Source organism: Protopterus annectens, chromosome 14.part0 (genome assembly GCF_019279795.1).
Source record: "Protopterus annectens isolate FY-2018-M chromosome 14.part0, PAN1.0, whole genome shotgun sequence".
In the NCBI taxonomy this organism is placed as follows: domain Eukaryota; kingdom Metazoa; phylum Chordata; order Ceratodontiformes; family Protopteridae; genus Protopterus; species Protopterus annectens.
Window position 1 is genome coordinate 214427015 of NC_056748.1, and position 14106 is coordinate 214441120.

Sequence of the window (14106 nt, forward strand, 5' to 3'; positions counted from 1 at the left end):
AAAGGCAAGGGCACAAATTTTACCATGTTAACATGATGAACCCTTACCATGATAGGGAGGCCCTTGTGTTGAGCATTTGCAGTGGATTGCAGAAGGAGTCTGAGGGAGATCTGGGGACTAATCTCCTCAGTGAGGCTCGGGCTGACACCTCAGTGGAAGGGGTAGCAATGTCCTGGCAGCTATCTCCTACACAGGTTCGAGAAATCCAAGCAGTGTTGCAGGAATCTGGGGACATGTTCACTGGGAAACCAGGGTGCACCCACCTGGGTCAGCACCAGGTGGACACAGGACCCTAAAGGCCTATTAGGCAGGCCCCTTATAGAGTTTCAGAGAGAGTCAGACTCTAAGGGAGGAGGTACAGGCGATGTTGGAACTAGGGGTGATTCAAGAGTCCAACAGTCCCTAGGCCTCCCCAGTGGTGCTGGTGCCAAAGAAGGATTGCATCACTAGGTTCTTTGTGGACTACAGGAAATTAAATAGTCACACAGAGTCAGATGCTTACCCCATGCGTAGGATAGATGAGGCCCGGGAGCAGCTGGGTGGGGCTAAGTATCTTACAAACATTAATCTTACCAAGGGTTACTGGCAGGTGCCCTTGACTCCCAGTGCTAGAGAAAAGTCAGCCTTTGTGACTCCTTTTGGCTTATATGAGTTCACAAAGATGGCCTTTGAGATGAAGAATGCCCCAATGACATTACAGAGGCTGGTAGATAATATCCTAGCAGGACGGTTTTCCCTTGCTTACCTAGATGATATTGCCATCTACAGCCATTCCTGGCCAGAGCACCTTCAGCGTGTCAGGCAGGTGCTGGGTAGACTACAGAGGGCAGGGTTGACCATTAAGGCAAGCAAATGTCAGGTGGGTATGGCAGAGGTCTACTTGCATGCCTTTGGTAAAATTGTACAAACAGCTTTAGCCCTGGGCTATACTACCAATTGGATAATAATATTGCACAGTAATAATTGGACACCCTTTTAAGGGTATTGGGTAGCTGATAAATATTAACTGGGTGGTGGCAGTGATTTCTACCATATAGTCTGGGCAAAAGGTGCACAGCTGGAGAACCTGTGATAGCCTTTCCCCAGAGTGTCTGTGTGGTTGTATAAACTTATCTCAGAGTGTGTGTGTGTCAGCTACTTTGGCAGGGACATGAAGCACTGGTTGGACAGAGACGGCACTGGAGGTCTTAGCTTGCCCAGCTGGCTGAGATCTGGACCCTATAAGCTGTGCCAGTTGGGACTCTTATTGGGGACCTGCAGAGTAAGGGAGTGACCAGCCATGGACTGACTGTGATCTCTGTGTGCTCTTAAGGGAAATTGCACTTTACTGTGTGTATTTGTTATCCTTTCCTCCTATATGAGATGCCCCTCACTGGTGTTAGTGGTGAGGACTGAGGCTCCTTGATTGCTGGGCCAGGGCACAGGCATCACTTATCCAAACATACAAAAACAATAAATGTTTCCATAGTAAAATCTATTTCTACAGAGAGCTATTTACACTATTTACAAAATGTACAATATATTTGAAGGTTTAACTTCAGAATTATACATGGTTACTGTTTAACAGATATCACTGTTCGGCTACCCTCACCTTTCCTGAAGAGATGCCTTTGATAATTAAAAATATTGTGCCAATCAGTTGCATAAAAGAACTTTATGTTACACCTCATTTGTACTTTTTTTATGTTTTTCTTAACCATGATGTCAAACATAGTTGTACCATATGGGTGGTAATAGCATGATTGTTTTCTATACATTAAAGGAATGAAAAATCTGAAAGCCAGTACCTAAGTTAAAAGCAGTAATAAGTTTACTTGCCTGCAAAATAAATAGGGTAGCAAGCTTAAATACAGCAGATCAGTAAACTGAAGAAAAATCCAATAATGTTAAGCAGCCACAGTCATTTTAGAACAGCATATTCAACACGTTGTTAATATCTTAAAGAAAATAGAGGACTTAAAAGTTTTTAGCAATGCTGTGCTCAAGTAAACTATATATTGCAAAAGTCAGGTTTATACTGTAGATGAAATAATATACCAGATAGCACCGGCATTATGGTACAACACCTTAATTGTGGCTGTATTGCACATCTAGAAGGATGGGGTGAAAAACAGAACTTTTAGAAAGCAATAAAGTCAGAAAAATATATTTCAAAAATAAAATAACCTTTTGGGAAATAATACAACATATGTGTATTATTTCAACAGTCTTGAATCAGTGAGATCTACTAGTTTGCTACCCTTTCTAAACAGTGTGTGTGTGTGTGTGTGTGTGTGTGTGTGTGTGTGTGTGTGTGTGTGTGTGTGTGTGTGTGTGTGATCTCCCTGAATTTTTTGCTCCATTACTTCACTAAGAGCATATACATCAAGTACTAAGGACTGTATACAGTTGCCTATTATTCAAGTTTCACACTGCTCTGCTGGAAGGATAGCCTCATATTTCATAGTGGGTAGAATATACACTAATATCCTTTATCTGTAAATCTAGCAGTAGCAGAATCATTAGTCTTCTAAATGTGCAGCATAGATCTGTAACATTTTTACACCATTTAATCCACAGTGGAATAACATACACAAATCTGTCATGTGAAAACTCTTGGGAGTGAAGGAAATGAATGACCAGCTGCTGCCTTTATTTCAACCTAATTTCTGCCTGGTGGTGTACCACATTGCGCCCTATGGATCAATTAAAATTCATCCCAACAGATAACATAAGTACATGAAACTAAAGATCAGTGATCATAGGCTTCACTTTACAATCTGTAATAAAATGAGGTCAGGGAGGCTGTCGGTGTTTCTTAAAGTAATCATTTTTGTAATGACACAACAGATTAAGGTATGCAAATGGCTTCCACATAAATGCTTTTAATGTAGCACTGTTCCACTTGTTTAAAAGATTCCTTCCCATGTTACAGTTTATGAATAACTTAAAAATTACTAGAAAAGCACTATGGCATGGTAGAGCTGATGAAATGGTAGTGTATTCATACCAAAATGCAAAGTAAAAGCCCATAACTTTATAACTTAAGTGAATATTTTTTCATTGTGTTTACACTATATGAACAAGGTGAGTAATAGCTGTTATACAAATATAAATAATTAAATGTAAAATGAATGAAATTATAAACCAGTCTGACCGCTATTAGGTAAAAGACAGTATTGTCAGCCTTACTAAAATCTTGAACTATCTACCGTGAAAGTAAAACTGGTTTTATAAATACATTACACAAGTTGTAGATTATTATCTAAAATGCTATTAATGCTAAGTGTCTGATTAAATGGAGAGCAAAACTCACTTCCAAACAACTACAGTAAATGTGTAATGTCGTTTTTCTAAAGTACCTATTTTAAATTATCTCCAATTTAGTTTCAATTGTTGATTTTTTGACTTGGAAAGGGTATGTTTTTGTGATACAATTTTAGGAGGAATCACAATTGTCAAACAAAGTTAAAATGCATTGCTGCATATTTCTTTAAATTTATTAATTTTCCAGTTGTATAGCAAGGATTCCTTGTCTCTGATTCTTCTAATTGCTGTCTTTGCTGCTTTAAAATTTTGCCTGATTTAAAGCATTATTCCCAGCTGGTGAAACACAAGCTTGAGAATAAAATAATACATGCTCATTCAACATGAGGGAGACAGATCTGTTTCTTTTGCATTCTGAAAGCTAATATGCAATAAAAGGACGTGCGTCCGAATGCTCTGTTTTCAGCAACCATTTTGAATACTTTATCTGAGGTACTGAAATGGAGCATATTTTATGGCATCTGAATAGTCATTACTCCAGCATCCCAGTGTGGTTATTTGTTTGTTAGGATTACCTCTGAAATGCATCTTTAAAAATGTATATGATTTGTAACATGTCTACATTTCATGAGCAGTTTTTTTTTTTTTTTCTTTTTCTTAGAGAGGGAAGTCATTTCAAAACAATAAACTTGGCTTTGAGCAGGGTTAATCTTAGAATAAGTCTTCTTGGTAATCTTTATGCCCTCTATAACTTATGAAGTAAAAATACTACTTAACATTTATTCAAAATTAATAAAATGAGAATGGATAGATAAAGGGGGTTGTGGATGGATAGCTGGATGAATAGATTTTGACTAATTGATGAATGACGGACTATGAAGGTACAATATTTAAATACTAAAAGATGGAAACGTTTTATTGCCAGGTCATGTAAGACACGGTCAGTAAAGTGTGTGTGTGTGCGTGTGTGTGTGTGTGTGTGTGTGTGTGTGTGTGTGTGTGTGTGTGTGTGTGTGTGTGTGTGTGTGTGTGTGTGTGTGTCTGTGAGAGAGACATACAGATCTTTACTCCAGTCCATTACGTCCCCACTAGATAAATAGTAAATTCAGAATTGCACTACTTTACTTAGTTTGTCATGAAAACATTGTTTTTCATTCTAAGGTAGCCTGTTCATGTAGCTGATAAGGAGAGTTAATGTGGACGGGGATGGTAGAATACTCTCAGGTCAGTGGTGCAGAAACATTAAATTATCACTGAATTGGAAGGTGTATGAACTGTACTTTCTTTTAGTGGTGAACATCTCCAAAGTGCTATGTTTGGCAACTTTTTCTTGTGTTCGTTATATTATTTTGAAATAGTCTTACTGTGTAACACAATAACTAAAATTGTATCTTTGTACACATAACAGAAGTACATGCGAAATGCAAGTTTATGTTAAATAGCCTACCAATAACATACAGTACAGCATCATAAGCCATAGAAAAAATGTTGGAATTTATACTTTTTATGTTGGTTCAGCTTGCTCTGGCAGGGCTAACCACCTGGCGGCATAAACCTTGGCTCTAGATGATTGTCACCGGTGAAATGGAACCCTGACTCAATGTGTAAAAATAGGAAAATGGGGTTGTGGATGGATGGATGTTGGTTCAGCTTGCTTCAACTTATATGTAATTGCTAGGCATCAGTGTATGTAATCTAGTAAGTTACAGAGATTTTGTGACTGATATGACATCCAAGCATACTTGTTAGACTGATCCCCTAACACAGCTCTGCAAACAAAGTATAGATTGTCTTGTTCAGGTGCAGGTGAGAAGAATCTTAATAAGCAATCAAATATGCTATTTTAGCGAAGAAAAGTTTATAGTGCGCAGAGCACTGGGACTGCTCTCCAAAACCAACAGAAAGACAAACTTGTTAAGGATATCCCTAGTGTAACATCAGAGCATATCAATGTGTTGTGCTGTTTAAAAAAAGTGTACTAAGGATACACAAATGATTTTATGACTGGATGGTGTGTTATGGGGCTAACAGCAGATGGAGCCAGTCATAGCTAGCTTTAGGTACCAACAAACTCTGCCATTACTTGCAGCACCCAAAAACTGAAAATGATCTTATTTTGATATATTGTAAGAGTGAATCTTAAAGATAGCTTATCTCCTTTAAACATTTTTTTTACAGACAGCAAGTCACCCTGTACTGCTGATGTAGATGGCAACCCCCCCCCCCACACCCAAATCTATATATACCAACTCTGAAATCACTGAACCTTTAAGAAAAGGGATTATTTTGAGGAATGGCCATCTTTGACTTTGTAAATCTGTTTTCAGCCATTCAGTTTCTGTGTTTTAGGCCTTGCTTTAGTTCATAGGTGTTTACTAGGCTAATGGTCCTGGAGCCTTTACAAGCCTAGCCCAAAATAATTGCCCAGACACCATACCACCTGATGTTGGTTCACAGTGTTCCTATCCAATAGGGCAACTGGAATGATCCCTGGAGTGAACTTTCTATTACCCATCCACTCGTCAAGATTTCTCTTGAAGAGGGCCAGTGAGGTGCTCTGCTTGACATGAATGGGAAGCTTATTCCAGAGTATGGGCAGTCTTTGGGAGATGAACCTGTCCCTCCAGCATGTTCTGTTAATTGTGGTAATGAGGTTGTGATCTTGTGAGCATGTGGCGTGGGGGATTGGGATTTCTTTAGGTGTAGTATTTCAAGTAGGGCTAAGTCATACATGGCTTTGTAAGTCAAACAGAGGTCACCTCTAAGTAGATAAGATACTGAGAATAGCTGAAGTTTCTTAAGTCTGTCCAAATAGGATATGTGTTTAAGGCCTAGGATCCTTTTTGTGAGTTACTTTTGTGGTCTCTCCGGCTGTTGTAGGTGTCTGGTCAGGTACATGCCAAATGGGGAGTTATATTCGATGACTGGTCTAATGAGGGATGAGTAGAGAGGGATGATGACTTCTTTCTTCCTGGATGCCAAACCTTTGGTTATAAGATGTGCTACGTAGAAGGATTTTCTGACCACAGTGGCAATGTGGTGGTCGAAGGTGGGGTGGCTGTCGATCTGGGTGCCCAGATCTCCTATGGCCCCTTCAGTGTTCAGTGGGCTCCCATCAACATGGTAATTCATTGGAACTGAGATTTTTTCCAAAGGGGATGATAACGCATTTTTTGGCATTAAGCTTCAGGCGATAGTCCTGACACCAGTCATTGGTCTCAGAGAGGCCCTTTTGTAGGATGCCTGCATCACTTGGGGAGTTGATGACTCCTAGCTTGCAATCATCAGTGAACTTGATCAGCCACAATCCTTCTGTGTTGACCTGGACTTCTGAGAAGTAGATGCCAAACATGAGAAGGCCCAGGACTGAGCTCTGTGGGACTCAACTCATGACTGGTCAACAATCTGACTTGTAATCCTTAACTTTCACTCTGTGGGTCCTGTCTGTGAGACAATTTGCAATCCACCTAGTGATGTAAGAATTTATGCCTAGTTTGGTGAGTGTATCAATGATGCCTGAGTGGGGAATGGTATCAAAGTCCTTGATCAGGTCCAGGTAGGCTGTATGCACTGCCTTACCCTCATCCACGGCCTTGGTGACTGCCATGAAGAAGTCAATCACATTCAGCAGGCATGATCTCCCCTTGACAATGCTAAACTGTGTGGGGTCAAGAGTTTGAAGATTGCCGATATCTTTAAGCAGGTCCATGATGATATACTCCATAGCTTTGCATACCATACTCATCAGATCTAATGGGGTGATAGTTCCCAGAGTCTGTAGTTGTCCCCCCTTTATGGAGCGGGATGAGTGTAGGAGTACGCCATCCATAAGAGACATAGCCTGAGGTAAGGCTGTGATTGAACACGGCACACAGATAGGGTGCCATTTCATTTGTATCTCATGTAGGATGCAGCCAGGGATATTATCAGGTCCAATGGATGCTGTATTCTTGACTTTGGACAATGCAGCTTTCACCTGTGTCACAGAAATGGTGGGTACCAGGCTTTATACTAACCTCGAAAAAGGGCATAGCAAAATTAATTTAAAATGGGTGGCGAAAGCCAAACACACTCTGGCTAGGCTTATAAATGCCCTAGGGCAGATAGCCTAGCATGAACCTATGAACCTATTGTGATAGGGCCCTTGGGGAGAGAGTTGGCACTGAATCTGTCAGCCGGTATGCTGTCTATATCTGTTGGGTCAGTATAGGAGGTGCCATTGTGCAATAGCTCAGAGCAAATCTGGGTATTGCCTTTGAGGTTTTTGAAATAGCTATAGAAGGCTCTGTGGTTGTTTTTTGTGTCAGCTGCAATTCTGCCTTCATAGCTGGCTTTAGAGGTTTTGATAAGGGATCTCAGCTTTTTGTTGAGACTGATAAGGGAGGTTTTCCAGTTTTGAGACTTCATTTTTTTTCTGCAACACTTTCTTCCTTCTGTTGTAGAGTTTATTGATGGCTGGGAACCACAGGTTTGGCTTCCTTTTTTGGAGGAGAGAGTCTTAGTTCTCTTTGGTATGGAAAGGTCCATGCATTTGTGTACATGCTCGTCTAGTGCATTGGTGTATGATTCAGCAGTCATGCAGCTATTTTCCATAGGCATGGGTGCCGAAAAGTTAATCACCTCTATTTTTAGAAGCCCAAAGTTGGCTTTAGAGAAGTTTTTTAGGGTGGTCACCTTAGCAGGGTGTGCAGGTAAGATGGAGATTTCCATGGCGATCAGTTTATGGTCAGATTTAACCAGGAAGGAATTGACTATAAGTGTGGAGCAAAAGTCTCCTATGTTGGTGATAACCAGGTCAAGGATGTTGTTTCCTCTAGTGGGGGACAGAATGAGCTGGCCCAGAGAATTGGAATCGATAAGTTCCAGAAAGCATTTAGCCTCTACATTGGTACTTGAATACTTTTCCCAGTTGATGGAAGGGCAGTTGAAGTCACCCAGAATGAGAGTATCAGGTTGGACCTTGATAGATTCCAGGGTGCTTAGGAACTTGGAGTGCGAGTCTAGGGACATGTTTGGGATTCTGTAGCAGGCTATGACTTGTATCGCTGTCTTACTCAGTGTTAGTTGTACCTAAAGTATCTCAGATGTATTGCACTGGGCTACCAGTCTAGAGGTGTGCATACCCTTTAAGAATATGGGGACACCACCACCTTTGGATCTTCCGGCTGTATTCTGGGGCCGAAAGGTATGGAATGAGTTGTAGCCTGGGAGTGCAGGGGTGCTTTCTGCCTCTTTAAACCATGTCTCTTTTACAGCACAGATGTCGACATTCTCAATTTTGAGGAGAGCTTAGAGCGAGTGCATCTTGAGATTAAGACTTCTAGCACTGAGCAGCATGACCTTCAGATTGCATTTGTTTGTAGCTGTTATGGTGGAATTTTGGTCTTTGGAACACTGCCTGAAAAGGCACTATGGGGGGGGGGGGCAAGAGCCTTAGCTAGTACCCAGAATCCCAGGGGTGACAGATGAAGGCCATCTCTGGCAAAGCATCGAGGTCTGTCGATCATGTAATCCCAGGCAGACAGATACTGGATCCCCTTAGAATGACACCAGAAACTTAGCCAATTGTCGAAGTCAATAATTTTCTGCTCATACTGTGGTATCGTTCTGGGTGATGGTAGAATACTGCTCAGGGCTTGGGTCACACCTGCCTGGGCCACATGATCCAAGAGTTCCATCACATCTCTTTTCACATAGTCCAGGGAGGTACAACTCAGGTCATTCACACCCACATGGACAATGACGGAGTCATATTTGTACTTATTGTGGAGTGACCTGAGTGCATGTGTTATGTGGCGGATCCTGGCACCTGATAGACAACTGACTGTCACTTTCTCCTTGTTCATCCTAGTAAGTGGGACATCAGTGTGCCTCCCAATTGAGTCTCATATGATTAGTACATTGGGTAAAGGGTTTTGCCTTAAGGGCTTTGTTGTGGGGCACACTGTGGTGGTGAGCTGTGTGTTCTGGGGTTGGTGTTGTGTTGGTTGAGTGTGTTTCTGCCTTGGGGGTCTGTGCTGTTTGGGTAAATTTTTATTGAGAGCCAACAAGAAGGTGGGTGCATGGTTTGTGTTTCTATGTGTGGGTTGTGATGGTTGGTGTTTTGGAGGGCTGTGTGTTCTATGTAGTGAGTTGCAGGTGTTGACCTCCTCCTCTTGACCAGCTAGTCCAGTCTTGGTTGGAGCATGCACTGCTTCCAGTTTGGTGATATAAGTGCATCTCTCACAGGTATGAGTGTTGGGAGGTAAGAGGAGAGGGTTGTCTGTGCACATTAGACAGTTGCCACACTGTCTCAGAATGCCCAAGTGCACCAGGTTAGCAGGAGAAAGCACAGGAAATTGCCCTATAATCATACCAGGAGGGGTGATCATAACTAAAAAGTACTTGTGTTGTTACTGCGTAGGAACAGCTAGTGCTGATAGCACCTAAGTTTGCTACAATAAATGCTACAAAAGTCTGTTAAAGTGCTAGCTAATTAAGCTAACTGAAGTGCAAGTAGTAAAAGAGCAAGCACATTCTAAGGGAAAAATTGAACAGCAGACTTTCTGGCACCGGTAATAGTTTAGCTCAGCAGAGTACAACTGTACAGTGTGTAAACACAGGCTTTTAAACCAGAAAGTTGAAAGGGATGGAAAAAATGCCCAAACAGCCAATAAACTATTTTTCTGGACCACAAACCACTCTTCTTGTGGTAGTTAGGCTACCTAGTGCTTACCACTCCCACTGATAAGTTAGAAGGCTTCCCTCCAACACTGAAAGGTCTGGGGGTCTCAGAAACTTATAGAACAGGCCTGGATAAAACAAATCTGTATCTGGACTAGGCTAGTTACTGGAAAGGTGGGAAACAACCTTAGAACTTTTTTTTTTTTGCAGAAAAGCAGTTAATACAGTAGAAAAACACTTTAAATGCAGTACAAACTAGCACACTTGAATGTGTAGCAATATTAAAGCAAATACAGTTTAAATAAATGTAGAAAAATTAAAAATGACAAAAATCAAGTGCAGAGAACAGTAAATTATGAAAAAATCAAAAATGGAGGCACTAAGTGTAGAGCAAGAGCTCTTGAACACTTAAGAGCAGACAGAGCAGCAAACTAAGGTAATAAGGTAGAAGATAGTTAAATTAGAGCAGTTGAAGATGACATTTCAAATGGTTGCCCTTAAAATACGTGATTGTTGCTCATTTGAAAGCTGCTTTCATCCTGATCCAACATCCGAGTGATGCACAGGCAGTCAGTTTTTTTTTTTTTTGGGGGGGGGGGGGTAGTGAGACAGGAAAGTTAGTTTTGAACATGAAGCCTTGGGCAAATTCTTTATAGAATGGGACTATATATATGGGACAAATTCTTTATAAAACCTCCTTCTGTCCATCTCTGTCTTCCTTACTCTCCTTCTACATCCCACCTCAAACCCTCCCTGCTTCTAACCAACAATTACTTGATGTCTACCACCCAAAAAGGTCAGTAGGCAAACTACTCTACAAACACTCCTTGCCCATGGAACAAACTTCCCCTTGACTTACGTTCAATCTCCCACACCTCACACTTTAAAAATGAACTAAAAGCTTATTTTCTCAATTCCAGAACCTGCCCTTGCCATGATCCTACCTAGTCTTCCTTCCCTTTATGTACCCTCAAAAGGACCATACTTAGTACCTCATTACACCTCTCTCTCCAGTGTGTCTACTATGCATTTGCATAATTTTATACAAACAAACATTTATATCAGTGTACAATTATGTTACTAAGCTTCTTTCTAATGCAACTTTAACTTTATGCATGTAACCCAACATATGTGAATCTTTTTGCTACAACTGCTATTTTATCAGTATTGTTTAAAATCGTACTTGTTTTAAAATGTACTACTGGAGCTTTTCTCCTCGGGTCTCCACTGAAAATGGGTCACAAGCCCAGTTGGACAAACCCAGTTAACAAATGTCAATAAATAAATAAATAACTTTTATCTTCTTTGATAAAAAATAATAATAATAAATAAGACTGACATTTTTTTCTTACTTATTTTTGTTCAGGCCTCCATTGGATTAAAAGGTTGGGAAATTATTTAAAATGCATCCCACAACATCCATAACCCTATGTTTTTTGGAGACATTGGCTTAAGTTATTTCCTAAACAGGTACTGTGAAGTCTTGGTCAGGTAAGATGTGTTGAAAACATGCAAGAAAAACTAAAGCTGAACAAGCAACACTGAATTTATTTTCCTTTATCACTGGGTTGAAAGGCTGTGTAAAAATAATAAAAAAAAAATTAAAATGTACTGCAGAGCATACAGAAAGTCATGGTTTCTTGAAAAAGTTGATGAGTAAGGCAAAATGTGTGAAAAGGAAGAAAAAACTAATGTGTATAGTGTGGGGAGCCTGAGATGGGGGGGGGGGGCAGAGGAGCACTTGAGAATGCCAGTATATGTGTGTGTGTGTGTTGGGGGGGGGGTGGAATGATAGGCTTTGCCTAAGGCACCATTTCACTTATGTCCCACCCTGTACATAGAGTTGCTGCAATGTATCAATGTATCACTGCTGCAACGAAATGAAAGTAACTGTGAATGCCCCTCTATGAGATCGGTTAACATAGTGTGGTGCACAGACATATCAATGTAAGAGCATTGTAGCTACAGCTTAGGCTGTGCCTACTGTTCCTAAAACTCTGCAGCATAAATTAAAATGTTGGTTAGGAGGAGTGGCATTGACAGGGTTATACTTATACTCACGTGTTCAGGGGCCCCAACTTATATGCTGGGGGCCCCAAAATGCTAACACTGACCCTCATGCCAGTCTGAAAAGAATAGCAGCAGGAAGTAAAACAGCTTTTAAAAGCTGTTCAAACTTCATCTGCCAGACTAAACAGAACGTATTGTAGAACAGAGGCTCTAGCAGGTTTTAAAGCCATTACTTCTACAGAAGGGTATTTCAGTTCTGCCTGCTGTCATTTTGACAACATCATGTACTTTACCAGCCTTCAAAGTCTTTGAAGGCCAGTAAAATACTTTGTGCACCTACATTTTTTGCTGTAACTGATAGTAAATAGAGCAGATAAAGTTCCACATGCTACAAATATTATGATCAGGTCTCCAGTCTTAACCAGTTATTTGAGTTCTCAACACCGGTGTCACAATTCCTCACTTGAGCTTTATTCTTGTGGAGAATATTTTGGCATCATATCTCAAACACTTAATATACTAGGTATGATCAGAAAAAAATCAGTAATAGTCCTCTGTTTATAGATCAACAATTGCTCTTGTTATAGCAAGAAAAGTGTGAAACATTTATATAAATATCAAAAACAAACAAAAATTGGTATATGACATTATTCATCACATAAACTGTGAGTGGGATTCGTAGCAATGGTTCATAGTGGTGCTACTCAGAATTCATGTGATTTAGAAACAGTATAAAGGATTAGACGAGATAAAATAACTTTAGCTAGCAGATCTAGGAGACTCTCTCTAATAACGTTCCTGTGGGAAGAATAGACACACCTTGTTGAAGTTTCCAGTAGTTTATTCAGTTAAGGAGGCAGAAACCCGTATGGAACAACATTGAGCAGGACTTAATCAGAGAGTGGGACATAGTTTTAAGGGATGCTAGTCTCAAGCTGATTGGGATCATCCTTAGGCATACAAAACCGAGCAGGATTCGACTATCAGAAGCATCCTAAACCTGGAGAATTTATGCAAGGACAACCCTGACTCCACTTCTAAATTTTTAGATCTTAAAAACAGAGTCATTGACTTTGAAAACAAAGTTAAGGAGAAGAAATTGCAAAAATCAATAGGGACTAAAGGAACAAGGAGGAGCCACAAAATAATCATTCTTCGACCAGGAGAACAAGATACCCACCTTTTGGTAGGCACTGAAAGCATGACAAATGTAACCACCTCACTAAGCATAATACTGGAACACAATGAAGCCTGGCCACACACATTGCAAACCAGAGAGATGTGGATGGAGACAACAGGCAGGATTTTCACCAGAGCCACCAGGAACCTGCACCCGACTTAGGTGCACCCAACACCAACACGAGGCAAAAGGACATGAGGGGAAACAACACAAAGGGAAACACTCAACAACCAGAACCACCAGGCCCCAACATGGAGGAACACAATGGAGCAGCCCTTCACCCCAATTCAGAGGACTCCAAAGAGGACAGAGGAACATGTCCCGGAATGGAACCAGGGAGCTAAGGGATTTGGAGAGACTGACATAACAGAAAAGACCCACCAGAACCAACAATAAAAAAGGACTAAAATCTGGAACTACTCAACAAAACCACCAACTCAACTGGAGCAAGAAATCTTAGGTAAGGGGTCTAACTTTTTTACCTTTTAACAGAAGTAACTTGGTGGAAACAGTGACAGATGGTAAACTGTATGAGAAGAAAATTGAACCTAAAAGTATTTTTTTCAATAACAAAGATGAGGATGGAAGCAACACTGATAGAAATGACAATGTTATAAAATGGAAACAGACTAGTGACTTTTTCCCCCCTGTGCACCCCACCCTGAGTGAGTATGAAAGCAAATGTGAGGGTGATATCTGCAAGGCCCTTACTAAACTACGTAGAAAGAAGTTATACAACATTACCAAAGATCATCTGTCTGCACTAAAAAATCTGAGCAGAGATAAGACTCACAGAATCATGAAAGTGGATAAGGGGGGAGGCATCTTAGTCAACAGACACAGCTACTTATAACTGCACGATTGAGGCCATGCTTGACAATAACAGACTTTATAGTAAGTGTGATTTTAACACTGTGAATGTTGCTTATAATAATTTAAGGGAGCATCTAAAAATGCTGCAATGAGGATGGTTTGCCAGGTGCCAAGCTTTTAGACTACAGACCAGT